Here is a 14,505-nt window from a genome sequence, read left to right on the forward strand (position 1 = left end):
TTATCAATCAAGCCTGATCAACGAGGTTGTAGAGAGTATACAGGTTGTTTGAAGAAATGTGCCCAATAATATTTAAAAAAAACAGAAAGGAGGCATCGGCGGGGTACCTTCAGTGTTCTCTTTACTGTGGCAGATGGCACTTTTTGATGCATAGAAAAAAAAAACTACTGTCGTAAATATTGAAATAAACATCATTAACTTTCTAACTGATGTCGATTGCCGGTCGAGTCAAGTCGGTAAATTCAAGCCCGAGTAGTCCATAGCGACTCCGAAATTTTGGAAAACCAGCCACTGCTAATCAATGCAGAGTGATGAAGTCGAGCTAATTTAGTTGGCGAAACTGAAACCGACACACCAAACAGCACATCTACCATCCACTTGGGAAATGCCCTCAGTGATGACACTGATTCCCTCACTATTATCAACCATCGATCTAGAAACTTTGCTTCGTGGCCGGTTATCAGTGCTTGCTTATTCTTCTCCCCCAATGTGAGAGAAACAATTTCGTCCCTGAAGGCATTTTCGAAGTGAATGCTAGATGCGCCGTTTGATGCGTCGCTGTAGCTTTTGGCAGCTCAATAAGCTTGACTTCGTCACTTCGTGGTGATTACCTGCGGCCGCCTTTCCTAAATTTCAAAGTGACCATGGACTATTCGTAAGAAGGGCTTGAATTCGCACATTTGACTGGAGCGGCAATTTCCACTGGTAAAACGGTAATTGCATTAATTTCTGTAATTACTGCTGTAACTAAGGTTTGTGTGCATCTGAAAATGCATTCCACCCCAGGAAAAGCAACGCCGCATATAGCATGCAGTTGCCTCCTTTCTGTAATTTAAAAATAATATTGAGCACATTTCTTGAAACATTCTGTATATATAAAGCAGCGGTTACAGCACTGACCAGCCGAGCTCAGAGCACGCGCGGCGACGGCTCTTCGTCCTCTGCGTTGGACACACAGGCACATGGTCCCAGTCATTGGGCATATGCATGAAGCGTAATCCCCAGCAGCAAAAACGCCGCCTAAGCACATTTAGGTATCATCATTACAGGGAGAGGGGTAGGGCTTCAAGTATGCCACATTTACCATACAGCTGACTTGTGAGGCAGATGAATGTGATGACGTGACAGGAGCGATTTCATATGTCGTAGAAGTAACGGTATGAAGGACTCAATATGGGCCTGCGCATCTAGAAAGCCGGTTTGCCGAGAAGCGGACTTGCCAGGTAAGGAGCCCGCGGCAAAACCAAAGAACCGTATGAAAAGAGCACGTCTTGGTATTGTCTATCGTAGAAATCTCGTTGGTTCTTTTGAGAGGTACTGGCTGTTTGCCGTGCATGCGAAGCCTAAGAAAAAACGTCAAGGGCATATTGGCTGGTCGGTGCTGCTGGAAACGAAATGACAGTATCAAGGGGCAAGGTTTTTTTCTCGGCTGAAGAACAAAACAAATGGAGAGTAACCAAAAGTGTCGCAGAGTGAAGACTTGTGTGTAAATGTAACGTACAGTAAAACATGGTTCCTATTAGAGTGGTACCAAGAAATATACTTTGCAAGTACATCTGTAAGTATTCGCTTTAGGTGCTCCGTGAGTACATTTTTCTGCGGGTGGTTTGACGTAGTGAGCTTTTGCTTCGTTTGACAAGAGTGCAGAATGTCGGCTATGACCTTTGATAGAAATATGCGGCCATGGTCCTTAGAAGCTGGGGTGAAGCTCCTTGCTGAAAAATCACGTTGTGTAGGAGAAAGTCGGCGACATCTGGGACGCAGCCTGCGGTAAGAGCTCGTATGATGGATAGCACCTGGCATTGTCTGTTGCTTCAGCTATGTACCAGTTACCCCCCCCCCCAAAAAAAAAAACAGATGAACGGGGCCACGAAAATCTAAGCACACACGAAGTACCTTTTTGAGGAAATGTCAAGTTGTTGAAGGCACTTGGTAAAAAGCGCCGTTGGCGTTTTCTGGTGCTGACATTTCTTACACGCTGCAAACTATTTTATGACGGCACACGCAAGTTCTGGCCAAAAAAAGAAAAAGTGTCCGCGTATGAGGTCATAAGGGTACACCACGGGGACGGCCAGTTGGAAGGTCATAAAGTTTGTTAAGGAAGAGCTGAAAGGATGTCTTTTGGAATGGCAAGCAGCAGAGCTGGTGCGTCTGGATAAAAATTATGACGGAATAGTACACGAAGAAGTGTTGGAAAGGGTGAAAAGATGTTATTTCAGGCGTTATATGATAGCACGCAAGGACGCATCACGGCTTCGCTCCTCGGTGATGCAGGTCCATTGGGGAACAGAAAAGAAACAAGTAGAATTGCGACTGTCGGGGACAGTGCTTGACTAACCGGTTAGTGAAATAAGCAGTCTGCGTCCTGCTGTAGGCTTTCCAACTTATACATCACTGCATAGGAATATTCTTGCAGTCGCAGAGTTCAGTGACGGAATCGGCCAGTAGGATCCTTCAGTGACGAAAGACAACAGAGCGTATTGTGGTCCAATTTAAAAGCGAAAATCGGCAGACTCTGCGTAGAGTGAAAATCGATGATATACGAAAAACGAATGAGGAAGGCTGATATGTCACTTTAAAATCAGCACAATATTGCAATGCAGAGGTAAATTTTGCCCTAGATGACATTCATGGGATGATTATTATGCTTGGACATGTCATTTACTATCGTCGTCTATTTGCGCCACGTGATACCAAATTTGATATATGTGGAGTTGGTGAAATGGCTGCTAGTGCGCTAAGAGCGTGACATGTAGTGATGTTTTACATGATACGCTTAGATTGATTGCCATGTTTGGATGTGTCATTTACTTTCGTCGTTCATTCACACAACACCAAATTTGGTACAATAAGAGCTAGCAGAATAGGAGGAAGCACGCTATGAGTGTAGCATACAGTCATGTTTTACATGACACGCATGTCATGATTATCATGTTTGGACCTGTCAATTACCCTCGTCGTCCATTCACGTTATGTAACACCAAATTCAGTATATGTGAAGCTAGCAAAATGGCCGCGAGAGCATCTTGAGCGTATTATATTGTCAAGTTCTTACATAACAGGCATGTTCTGATTATCATGTTTGCTCAGTCATATACTTTCCTCATCCATTGACGTCATGTAACGCCAAATTTGATATTTTTGAAGCTAGTGAAACGACTACACACGCACTGTGAGCGTAGCATGTTATCTTGTTTTACATGACATGCATGTCATGATTATCCTGTTTGGACGTGTCCTTTACCTTCGGCCTGTGTTCGCGTCACGTAATGCCAAATTAGACATGGAAAGCTAGCTAAACGACTGCGAGCACACCATGAGCGTGGTCTGTAGTCATGACTTACATGACATGCATGTCATGATTTACACGTAGGGTTGGTCACTTATGTTCGCTATAGTTATGCCATACCATACTAGTTTTGCAATGTCATGTGAACGAAGCCACCACAAGAGCAGCAGGACCACTACATGTAAATCTTTACATTAATGGCTTACATGTCAAGATTTTCATGTTATGAATAGTCACTTATACTAGTAATAGAGTCATGGTATGCCATACCAATTTTGGTATCTATAGCATCATCGAAACGGCCAGGAGAGCTAAATGTCGAAGGCGGCTAGAATAGAAAGATAGATAGAGAGATCGATAGAAAGGAAGAAAGAAAGAAGGAAAGAAAGAGATAGAAAGATAGCTAGATAGATAGATGTGCTCAAAGTCGTAGAAGTTCACTAAGAAATGCTTAGAATTGAAAATACACGCCATATCGATGCGCGTATGTGCCAATGGCGGCCACAACGAAGCAGCGAGAGTGTCCTTGGCTGAGGGCAGAGACAAAGACGTTGCAGTCTTTTTCCTGTGATCGAGAAAGCGTGTTTGTTCAAGGTGCTTTGTATGCTCGTCGATCCCGCGTAGTCACACTGGTGGAGGTGCTGGGTAGTCTTCATGCTTGGCACCCCTTTGCGGACCTGACATTGGAGCCCGGAATCACTACCACGCGTCAACAGACCTGTCCATCATTTCAGTTGCCATCTGCTAGGCCGGGCACCTGAGCTTAATCTCTTGTGAGAAACTGCCAGCAATCGCTTGCCTCCTTCAACCAACATGTCCACTGCAGCTCCAGTGCACATGACACTACAGAATCTCATGATTCCTGATTGTTTTCACGGTAAGACTTATGAAGATGCCCAAGACTGGCTGAACCAGTTTGAACGCTGCGTGAAGTACAACTAGTGGGCCATCCCAGAAGACAAGTTCGCGAATGTGTACTTCTACCTGAAAGACAATTCCCGGACGTGGTACATCAACAGGGAAAGAAGCTTGGCTACGTGGAACGGCTTCCGCAACCAGCTGGTTGACACCTTTGGTAGTCTCGACAGAAAGGAGAATGTGCAACATCTCTTGTAAGCTCGAATTCAAAAACCAAGTGAGAGCGTTGCAATGTTAGCCGAGGACATGACCCGTCTTTCCGACAGGGCAAATCGCGAGATTCCGGAAGGCAGAAAGCTGTGATATCTAATGCGAGGCGTGAAGGAGCAACTGTTTGCTGGGCTTGTGAGAAATCCACCAACTACAGAAGCTTAGTTCACGAGAGAAGCCACAGCTATTGAATGGGTCCTACAGCAACAATACCGCCAACAGAACCCGGTCAGCTTTCGAGCGAGTAGTGCCTGTTACGGCTGCGGCGAGCCCCTCCGATAGGCCTCTGAGAGAAGTCATTCGGGATATTTTGAGGGAGGAGCTTCGGAAGCTTGGTTTAAATCCAGAAACTGAACCGACGCCGGCATTGCCTTTTGTCGTGGATGTTGTCCGGGATGAGGTCCGTCAGGCTCTCTCTCCATCCGGCTATAGTGATGTGCGACGACATCTTACTTATGCTGATGCAGTCTGGCGCCTCGTCGTCGCGCCTTCGGCACAGCGAACTCCAACAACTGAACCATCACCAGCCCTGCAAAACACACCCGCTCTCAGCGCCGATGACTTTCCCAACGTTGCCGATTTCTCCGACAACACGAATGTCGTATAGCCAACATGTGAACTCCACAATGTGGCCCAGTAGTGAGTCCCCGCTTACCTACCAGCATCAGACCTGACATGATTTGGCCGAAAATAACACATACACAAAGTAAAGAAACACTGAACAAGCCACTTGTGCTTGTCGTGGAGTGTTTCTGTACTTTGTGTGCGTGTTATTTGCGGCCAAAGCATGTCTGTAAGCAAGTACCAACTAGGCCAACAATCAGTATTGTTACAGCGTCGGAAAACCGATTTGTGGCGTACCGCTGACCGTCGACCAGTATGCTTTCATGCCGAATTCAGTTGAAGAACCCCTCTGCGAAAAAACATTCAGAACATCAGGCAGACGTCTGAAACGGATGTAAAGCATAGGAGAATAGACGACATCCTCTAGGTAACATAGACATATACACCACTTATATCCGCGGAGAAGGGTGTCCATCATGCGTTCGAAAGTTTCCGGGGCATCAGAAATTCTAAATGACATAACGTTCAATTCGTAGAGATCATCGGGCCTCACAAACGCAGTGTTTTTGCATTGCATGGGGTTCGACTGAAATTCGCCAATACTTGGACTGAAGAGGTGCAGGGTGAGGTACTGGGATCGATACCCAACATCTCCACCAAGTGTGACCGAGGCGAGATTTAGGTTGTTTGAAGCAGCTGATCGTCAGTCGGATGATGGGACCGATGAGTACCACGCGCAAGCTCTAGGTGTATTCGTCGTCTTCATCTTTGGTGAACACCACCCTGGTTTAAGCCTATGTCGCATCGTAAGAATACATAGCACAAATAACATATAGAAGGAGCTTCCCTGGCTCTGGGCTGCAAGGGGACCTCCTGTGCTGCTCAAACAAAAGAAAATAAAACAAGCAAGGCAGCATAGCAAACAGAAAAGAATATATTTCAAAGAATCAATAACGCTTGACAGCAATTGAACTGAAACATGATTTTGGGCGTGAGGACATACTGTGGTGCCATCATGTGGAGGCGTCTCTGTGACGTACGTGGTCGGATTGCTCCGCCGGCCTCTCGCGCGCAGCCCGCAGCCACTTTTGCATCTCTTTTGAAGACGATTGTCTTTCTTGAAATACTTCCACGCAAAAATTTTGATTTGTCTGTCTGTTTGTCCGCCATAACAATACCCCAAAAGGCACCAAGCGAGACACTAAACGGCCAACCCAATCCGCAGCACCCAACAATATTGCTCAAGCTTCAGCATTCATACTTGTGCGATTGTCAACTAAAAATCAATTATCGTGCATATCTGAGGCACCACAACAACATGTCAATGTTTAGTATGGGTGGCTTTATACTAGATAAGGCACACAAACAAAAATCTAAGGACTGTAGCAGTAATCAAGCTGCGCTGACAGTGCAATGCGATGCTCAAAAAGGCAAGCATTTTCAACGCTTTGGAAAGATAACACGGTGGTGGCACTTGCCCGTCGCTTTGCGTTCTACACCTTATCGCCTCCGAGACAGGCGCGCATCTTTCTCCGTGGGCGCGCACGCCTGCCTTTGTTTTCGAAGATAACTACCAGATGGCGCTCGTGTCTAACGTGCCTTGATTCGCTCGTTCGCCTTCGCTGCACGGATTCAGACTCTCTAACGCAGTGCTTCCAGAATGCAATTCACTGAATTCCTCGAGCAGAACACGAATAAATGTTTTGTTCACTCTCTCCACACTCATGACTATCGTCTTTCGACGACATTTGCAGTGAAACAGGCAGATATGAGGCCAATTATCATTACTTTTTTGTTGTACTTTATTCAGCGAAATCAGTAAAATACCGCTGCAGCTTCTTTCCTGACTGTACGAAGTGCTAAATAACGGCCCTAGAATAGTTTTGCGATTTTCATAATGCCTGACTGCAGGCCTCGTCTGCTATGGCCACCTGAGTGAAAACCATGGGGGCCGAGTGCGCCGTCTCTGTAAAAGGTGGCAATTCATTCCGGGTTGAATTGAAGTATCAAATAGGCCTTGATGATGAAAAAAACTTATATTTGCTGCGAGAAATGCGCGAAACCACGCCACTTCTTTCATTGTAGGTTTGCATCCAAAGAAGCGCCAGGGTTAACATTAAAAGCACCCACAAATTACATTTTTTAGCACACATAGCCCTATGAAGCACAGTGAAAGTGGATTTTGTGCTTTGTGAGGAGCAACACTTCATTCTTACAGTCGCATGCAGCAGCAACCTTTCTGTTATGATTGTGGACAAAGGTGAGAGTCACGCAAGCACGTGCTTCATTCAGAGTTGTAACTTTTCTCTGTGCCACGATTCTAATATTTATTGCGCAAAATTCTTATAGTGGCTGCGACGGCTGCATTTGGGATGGAGGCGGAAATGCTGTAGGCCCCTGTGCTCAGATTTGGGTGCACGTTAAAGAACCCCAGTTGGTCAAAATTTACCGAGCCCACCACTAAGGCATCTCTCATAATCATATGGTGATTTGTGGACGTTAAACCCCACATGTCAATCAATCAATCAATCAAAATTCTTATGGTGGTCACACATTGCACATTCGATCACCATCGAGTTACACATGGGTGAAAACTATGAATGCTTGCTTCAGTTCCAGAGGTTCTACAAAGGAGTTAATTATGATAAAGAAATGCGATCTGCCAGTGGGATCATTTTGCGCCATTGAATGTGCATGCTGTGAGGCCTTGTGTGCCGTGATCTAAACAACAATTTTGTTTTTTAGTAAAATTGCCAATGTCCATTTTTTAGGAGCTTTATTCATTTCACGACAGCTCTTAGAAGATAAACCAAACTTCCAAGCTGACCACGTTTTTGCCTGTAGATCAAAACAATATTGAGAGAAAGTGACAGTGGCTAGAGGCCTATTCTACAGACGTTATCCATGACAGCAAGGGCATTGGCAAAATTTTTTTTCCAGAGGCGGCACCACCTTGATAAGAGTTAGGCCCGGGTAAGCAGAGGTGGTGAACTAGTATTTTGTGCACATATACGTGGGAAATATTTCGAGGGTTGGCGGGAGAGCTTAATGTGCAGCTCTTGGTTACGCTACTGGCAGATGGAAACCCGTGTGGTCGAGTACATAGACGGGGATGGAAACCCGGGGAGGAGGATCATGGTGGCGTTAACTGCGGTAAAGGTTACCTTGGCGAGAGAAGTAAGCTTTCGCAAAGACTGGATCGGCACATGTATGATGTACGAAAGAAGGCTTTGTCATAGGCGCTGGCCAAACTCGCAGAAGCAATTGGCTACGAAATATACCAAAATAGGAGGAAAATGAAAAACTAAAGAAAAAAAGTTGGACTTCTGGGCTATTTTGGTTCGTTGACAATTTAGACAATGGCGCACATCTTTTAATGTAAAAACGGCAACATCCCCTACATGCACGCTCCTACGTCCTATTTCAAAATATAAATAATCGGACCGTTTGCACAACTAACATGTGGTAACAATAGAATAATCATGAATAGACTGCTGCTATACGAAACCTCACATGTGGTGATTTGTAATGGGAAAACAAAAGAGAAAAAAAGTGTTATGCCACAAAGCGGCAACAGTTTCAGACACATGAATAAGAGAATCGGTATAATATAAAACAAACATAATGGGCGAAACTGTTCCTATTGAACAGTGTGAACTAGAAGAATATTAAAACAATAAGTAAGTACAAAAACAAGTGTTTTAGCTACCTCTGCTCAAAGGCAATATCACGTCACTTGGAATACAGTTCCAGATGAAAATCGCTATCAAGATGGAAGATTTCGTTCTAGCTTTCGGTGACAAGAAGTTAGTATTTGATTGAAATCCAGTTGTATGTTGAATAATGAGTTCTTTGTTAGAAGCTATGAATGGCATGTTTGAGTGAATAGACTTGAATGTAAGAATTGTTATGTTGAATGGAAAGTTTATGAATGGTAAGATAACGGCGCTCTTGTAAATGAACAGACACACTACATTGTGGTGAAAGAAATGTGATAATGCAAATGTCTTGGTTTTAAATATATTGTAGAAGTTAGATATGAGTGATATATGTATTTCACCAGGACGCAATGCAGAAAGTGAAGTGACTGTGAATAAAGACATAGTAAAGAGAAAGCAAGGTATTTAAACGGAAGTGTGGATGCACCTTGATGAGAATCTTAATGCAGCTGTTAGCAGTAGGTTTGAGACATGGGAAGTGTACTTAAGGTTTGAATCAAGAATCACTCTCAGAAACGACCATGATTAAAAGTTTTGATGGAATAATTATTGACCGTTGTACACTGAAATTAAACGACCATTTTTTTTGCATAGGGTTTTTACGAGAAAGCATATGCGTTGCGTCGGGGACAGCAACATTCCTAATAAAAATGGTGAGGCTGTTTTCTGTTTAACTCTTCATTTTATCAAAACAACACACGAACAGAATATATAGAAGAGGCACTAATAGTAACACATCATTTTATATCCTATAGTGAGAGCTCACTGAAGACCCATAAACAACTTTAATCCAAGCGTAATCGAAAGAGTCTCACGAGTGAGTACTACTACTGGCTCGAGAGACCTCTTTGGTGAACAGATACAAGCATGGGGATGCCGTCATAGACGGAGCTCGGCGAGGAGCAGGTCAAGGCTCAAGTGTATGCGTCGACAGAACAGCTAGGCGACGAAGACCAGGGCTGACGAAGCTACGCAGTCTTTTCCTGGGATGCTTGGACCAGGCAGCACAGTCAAACACTCGGGCCTACGTCCAACAGTGTAACTTGTGGCTGCGGTAACTTCTCTCTGGCTCGGTGGACCGTCAATGCTTGAGGTCAAGCTTCAGCGTAATACTGGCGCAACGCCTTCACCCTGCTTCTGCCCAAACAAACACCCCCTTTTCAACTGCCTGTAGCACTTCACTCCATGTGAACTCCTCTCTCTCTCTCTCTCGTGGCCTCGTGCCACCGCTTGCCATTGTCTTCGTCTTCACAGAAGTATTGTCACCGCAATTCTGTCTGGCGACTTCGTGCGCTATCTTCATGTCAGCTTTGTCATGACATCACACACAACAGTCACACATGCTTGCAATGTAAAAACAGAGCAAAAAATATAGACAAGGACACAGAAAGAGGCGACACTGCTCTTCCTCTGTCATTGTCCATAGTTTTTGCGCTGTTTTTACTTTCCAAGTGTGAACCACTAACTAGCCCAACCTTCCCTATTATTGTAACAGTCCCACCCTTCTCTTTTCACAGTAGTCCAACACTGTAAGCTGCCGGCGGCCAAAGTGACACTTCGACGAGTAATTTGGAGGCCAGCAGTGTAGAAAGCAAAAATAGCTGACAAACGCTAATTATGTGTCTCGATTGATTGATTGATATGTGGGGCTTAACATCTCTAAACCACCATATGATTATCAGAGATGCCGTAGTATAGAGCTGCGGAAATTTGGATCACCTGGGTTTTTTAACGTGCACCCAAATCTGAGCACACGGGCGTACAACATTTCCGTCTACATCGGAAATGCAGCCACCGCAGCAGGGATTCAAACCTGCGACCTGCGGGTCAGCAGCCGAGTACCTTATCCACTAGACCGCCACGGTGGGGCTAATTGTGTGTCTCAAATCTAGAGGAATATACAAGGGCATTGTCTATGTAACAAAGGCATGTTGACCATTTGAACCCTTCTAGCAGAGGGCCCATCATAATTTCATGATGTAAAATGCCGCGCATGAAGAAGACACCCAAAAGAAGGACACAAGGCAGACGCTTGTCCTGTGTCCCCCTTCTCTTGTGTGTTGTCTACTTGCACTGCATTTCACACCGTGAATTTAGACCAACTCGCTCAAGTTTGTACGATGCTGCAGTCTATATATGCGCTCCAATGTGGCTGGGGCCATGCATGGACCGAATGACAATTACCCTTGAGTTGGCATAAGCCATCGGTAGTTAAAAACGCAGACTTTTCTTGGTCTCTCGCGTGTACAGCAATCTGCCAATAGCCAGAGTGTAGGTCTTTTGAAGAAAAATATTATGTACCGTGGAGACAATTAAGAGCGTCATCAACGTGGGGCATAGGGTAAAAGTTTTTTTTCTGAAATTCGATTTAAATGGTGGTAATCACTGCAGAAGTGCCACGTAGTATGTTTTTCAAAAGCTCAGTAATAGTTGAATAAAGCGCATGGCTAGCAACTGGTCACCTTCTTGTGCAATGATCTTCTGCAGATAATCACTATGATTGGTGACAAATAGGAAGATAATCATCAGCGTTCATGCTGTGCTTTAGAGGTAATGTCTGGTCGAGTAGACGACTATCGATGTCGAATAGGTCACGATAAGAAGCGAGGAGGTTGCATAAGGGGGTTGATTGCTCAAGTTGAAGGTCCGAGGTTATCAAGTGATACTAGGCCTTGTTGAGGTGCGTGAGATCTAGTGGGTGACACGGTGGATATAAGCCTACATTTGCTGCAAACGTGGTGAAGCGGTCGCCTGTTATGGGTCCAAGCGTGGTGACCGAGATTTCTTGTGATATGCTTCGTGAAGCCTAAATTGATGACGCAAAATTATATGCGGTTAAGAGATACACTTATGACGGAATGTGGCACAGTGTTATAATGGGCTGCGAGGACATTAGAAATACGCGTGACGACATAGTTACATTCAAGCACGGGTAATGCTGTGGCTGGTTCGACGAATTTTATAGCTTTATGTAGTATGCGGAGCAAGTCTATGCTACAAAGGCTGTTAGAGAGCTCGGTGTGAGTGTCTGGATGTACAGGAAATTCGAAGCAAAGAATGCCCGCAAAACAATCGATCATGGCAGAGTGTGTAGATAACAAGTCCATCCCGAAGATGTGATGTTGACCGTTGTTGAGCACCGTAAATAGAACTGCAATGTGGCAGCCAGCAATACCACAATAGTTCTATCATCAGCAACACTTACGGCTTTAGTTGTACGCGAGTACTTTTTTGAGTCGCTGACATAGATTATCATTTATTACTGACGCTTGAGCTTCAGTATAAACTGATGCCACCAAAGAAATGACCATTTAATTAAGCTATTGTTAGTAGATCGCATTAACAAATCATTGGGGTCAGTCGAAAATAATGCAGCACTACCTCCAGGGGCTGCATGACCTAGTCTTTCGTCTGATAGGATGTCTAGTTGGTCAGCGATGAATAGCAGCGTAGTTGGGATGATGAGCGATGATGTCACTGAGGTGATGGCGAACCAACATTAGATCTACACTACCAGAATTTTCATTATCAGGTGTGTCTGTGGGCCCTCTCGGCCATCCTCGTCGGTGACAACTAACCAGCAAAGTAACAGTGTGGCTCATAGGTTCACACGAGAAACCGCGAATGTGATGGATTTTCTGTGAGCCTGAATTCAGCCTTCGCCGCTTGCCTGCACCAAAACGTGTTCCTGCAGGGAGGACAAGTCTGACAAGTCTGGGACGGTGATGTTCCTTGAAAATTCGCCCTTGCGGAGAACTGGAGTGAAAGTTCTAAATAATGTTCTAATGTTTTGCACTGAGTATAGTGAGAACCCTGTTGATCGGCTTTCTGTGTGGAGGAAAATACAGAACAGATGCAAGCCCAATTTAAAAAAACGGGTACTTTCTGAAGGTGTTGACTGCCCAATATCGAAACCTAAACGTTTTAAGTTTAACTTTCAGGTTTGGTATATCATAAACTCTTTGAAAGAAATCAACTTATGACTTCTGGTGTCCAATAAATATGGTGGAATCGTTGTTCTCTCTACGGATATGTTTTTCAGTAAAAACTGAAGAAGCGGTAAAAAATAATTTTTGCCCATAATATGCTCGCAGAAAGAATTAAAGAATGAAGTATTGGTCCTTTGTGATGCTATGAGCTTGCAGAATTTTAAGAAGAGGGGACGTGGTACAAAAAAGGACCACTTTAATATATTCCTTTTGGTTTGATATATTCCTTTTGGCAAAAAAGGAATGCCTTTTAGGGCTATTGTAACGAAAAAACATTCTTAGCTGGGTACCTTATCAAGATTCCTGCAAAATCATCCTAATTTGCTTAAATCCAATACCCTTACCGTAAGAACAATTCTGATACTGTGTTACAGTTTCTGTCAATACATGAGCATCCTCAACCACCGCTATGCCCCTTCTCTGTTGACACTGTCGATCGTTTTTGCTCTGTTCCCCAAGAAAAGCTCTCGTGCTGCATGTAAGAGTATAGATTACTTTCGTCATGTGGCTTAACAACATGCGAGAAGCGTAAACATCTATGATTTTATAGAATTATTAAGATTTTATTTGTCCACTAGAACTGCTCTAATGATAGCCCTTTCCGTCAAAAGGCTGAAACTTGTATCGGATAATGTATTGCCACAGCTTTGAGCCATATATTTTTATCCTTCTGTGGCCAGCGTATTTCTACGTGTATTAGAAAATTGTGTATTGCTAAAATTTTTACATACGTCGGTGATTACTTAGTAATACTAAAGAAAAGCAAGCCAGTGGTTTTAGATGAGATTGCACTGCAAGTGCTTAGTGTTTTTGAATCATGTGGCAAAGAGCTCAGTTTCTCGTGTGAGCTGCCTGAATCGGAGTAAGTTTAGTTTTTTGATATCAGCCTAAGTGCACACGATGGTCAGGTATGCTGGAGATACTATCAGATGCCCCAAAAACTGTTCCCCTAATCTACAATTCTATCCATAGTATTATTGTGAAAACAGGCATACTTGCTGCTCTGAGAAAATCATGCGTTCATCAGGCCATGTTCAGCCTTAAGTTCCAGGTGCTCGGCCCACGCAAGGCTGGGTTCCCCCGTTTAACTGTTGGCTTCCGTTGCGGTAAGGTTGATTAAGGAACTGTATAACAAGAACCACAGTGTACACCAAAATAATGTGGCCCGTGGTTGTGACGTACGTGCACATCTCTCTCACCGCCTCAAGAAGGTGGCTGTGAAGGGCGGCATTTCAGTAGTTTTTTTCGGCACCTGACAAGCTGTAGCACGTATATAAAATCGTGTGAATGGGGCTGCTAAGGTTGGCTGCGCACAAAAGCACCCCACAACAAACTTCAATGATTGCATTGTGGGTGTAGTGTGCAGGATCCCACTCACTTGTGAAATGTCCTATGTAGGACAACTGGTCATTGCAGTAATGAAAATCTGAGAGAGCATTGTGCAACTGTCAATTCATTGGTGGGGGATGGACGTTTGGCAGATCACTGCAGAAGGTGTTTTTGCAGGCCTGACTTTAAGGGCACCCATATAATGCACAGTTTTGTTGCTAAATAAGCTCACGTAATTTACGAGGCAGTATTTATCAGTACAGAAGCCGATAAGTGTGTGAGCATGCTTTCACTGGCTTTACACGCGAAAACAGTCACAGCTTTGCCTCAAAGGGGAAGCAGTGAACCCAATAGCTACAAATTGAAAGGTTACGCGAAGACTGGAAGCAGATACAGATGAACGCGAATAAGTGTCTCAGTTGTTATTTTGCTGTGTATGAAAAGCGCACCCTTTTCGCAAACGAAGACTATGCAGCGACTGCAGTAA

General features: G+C 44.2%; 1 protein-coding gene across 4 annotated transcripts in view; it reads left to right on the forward strand.

Moving 5' to 3' along the window:
* Positions 1–14,505, forward strand: part of LOC119181192 (FGGY carbohydrate kinase domain-containing protein) — a 167,785-nt gene that overhangs the window by 91,024 nt on the left and 62,256 nt on the right. The gene's annotated exons all lie outside the window — the stretch shown is intronic.

This window comes from Rhipicephalus microplus, unplaced genomic scaffold (genome assembly GCF_043290135.1).
Source record: "Rhipicephalus microplus isolate Deutch F79 unplaced genomic scaffold, USDA_Rmic scaffold_14, whole genome shotgun sequence".
Taxonomy (NCBI): domain Eukaryota; kingdom Metazoa; phylum Arthropoda; class Arachnida; order Ixodida; family Ixodidae; genus Rhipicephalus; species Rhipicephalus microplus.